This window comes from Sinocyclocheilus grahami, unplaced genomic scaffold, assembly GCF_001515645.1.
Source record: "Sinocyclocheilus grahami isolate Dianchi unplaced genomic scaffold, SAMN03320097.WGS_v1.1 scaffold2182.1, whole genome shotgun sequence".
NCBI lineage: Eukaryota > Metazoa > Chordata > Actinopteri > Cypriniformes > Cyprinidae > Sinocyclocheilus > Sinocyclocheilus grahami.
Window position 1 is genome coordinate 79,219 of NW_015507361.1, and position 1,838 is coordinate 81,056.

At 33.4% G+C, this 1,838-nt stretch overlaps 1 long non-coding RNA gene across 1 annotated transcript in view; it reads right to left on the bottom strand.

The window, feature by feature from the left end:
* Positions 1 to 1,161: 1,161 nt before the first annotated feature.
* LOC107574320 (uncharacterized) overlaps positions 1,162 to 1,838 on the bottom strand; it is a 1,737-nt gene continuing 1,060 nt past the window's right edge. Inside the window, exons 2-3 of the long non-coding RNA XR_001607654.1 lie at positions 1,322 to 1,492; positions 1,162 to 1,233 (exon numbers count right to left, since the gene is read on the bottom strand). This is a non-coding gene — a long non-coding RNA (uncharacterized lncRNA). The remainder of the gene's footprint in view (positions 1,234 to 1,321; positions 1,493 to 1,838) is intronic.

The window sequence follows — 1,838 nt, forward strand, 5'->3', positions numbered from 1 at the left end:
GGGCTACTTACCCAGCAGCACAGTGGCATTAGTTTGCGCATAATTCCCATACGTTTGTTGTTATTGTTCATCAGTAATCAAGATGTACTAGCTGAAAAACAGCTGAATCAAATTAATGAACTGTATCTGAATGTTCCGGCAGTGTTCATTGTGACATGTTTCCATGCATAGAGAACCACACAGATACTGTATGTGTGAGTGAGAACTACCAGTGTTGTGCATCTATTGTCATGTTTGACATTGCTTTGTTAATGAGATTACACTGTGGAACACTCAGCTGTAAATGTCCCATATTTACCATAATTTGATGGTGTCAGTACTGCATATTACAGCTTTACTAAAATGACACCCAGGTTTCATGACAATTACTTAAATTCTATTATTATTCTATTATTTCACAGCTAAAATGTATGTTCAATTTAATTTGAATCTACCTGTATTAAATATATGCAATATAGAGTTAAAGATAGCACATATACACATAAATAACATTTTGAAGTTTTTTCTTCAACCATTTATTCAAAACACCAACCACCAATTGAAACCATGTTTAACTATAAAAGCAAGTTAACATGTGAGCCAGTTAAATACTAGACAATTGTAATGTAAAATATAAAATGTAATATACAATATGAAATCAATAAAAAACTCTTTGATTTAAAATTATGTGTAATTACATGTATCTAAACTATGATCTATACATTTAGGTACAATAATCAAATGGAAAAAGATGTGACTACTTAAGACATATATATGCAATATATAGCCTAAATTCATAGAATATCTGTAGCAACGTCCTCAAAATGCCTGCAACAACTTATCTGAGAAACTACAGTAATGTGAAAATGTTTAGACACTTGTTTTTTAAATAATGCCATGGATAGTTTTTATTTATTAATTCATTTCTGTTAATATGTTCAATCAAATGAAGTAGACATATGATGAAAACAGTATTGTGCATGGAGATGTATAGCTGAGACGTGTCCAGAGCTTCAGTGTTATATGCACTGGACCAGCTGATGTTTTGTCAAACATGATTGACAAGTGTGAAAATGTGTTCAGTAAAATTGAATGAATGATGTAACAAACTAAATACTTTAAGCATTGATCAAATGTATTGCTTTAACTGAGAGTAAATTAAATGTACTGTTATTCATAGTAGGCAGTGGAGACAAAGGAACAGGCTACTCTGTAGGACAGTGTCAATCAGGTCAAATGCATGGAGCCTAGAGTCTGTTTAACAGAAAAATAAGAAAGATTTCAGTACTAGTTATACAGAGACCAGAACAAACAATGTAACAGTCACGAGAGCAAAACTCACTTTAGGGACTCCAGTTTGCAATTTGTATCTTCCAGAAGATCGGACAAGAATTTCACTGAGTTTCCAGGTTTATTCAAGCTTAGGTTCAGTTCTCTGAGGTGTGAGGGGTTTGATCTCAGAGCTGAAGCCAGAGCAAAACAACCTTCCTCTCCGATACTGCATTTACTCAACCTGCAAAGAGAAGAAATAAGAAAACAGTGTGATGTGGTGGCTGATTTGTATAAAAAGAAAATTCTGTTTGCTAAAAAGTCAATGTCATTACTATACTCTTTCATACTATTCATCCTTCAGTATGCTTCTGTTTTCTGTTACTCCAACTTCGTGGTAATCACAATCCCCTCTATTTATCAAAGGGATAGTTCACTTCAAAATTGAAAATGCTGTCATCATTTCTGACCCTCATGTCATACCAGATCCAGAAGACATTTGTTCATCTTCAAAACACAAAACACACATCTCTGCCCTTTCACTGAAAGTTCATTCACCTAAAGATTTGATGCTTCAAAAAGTTATTATA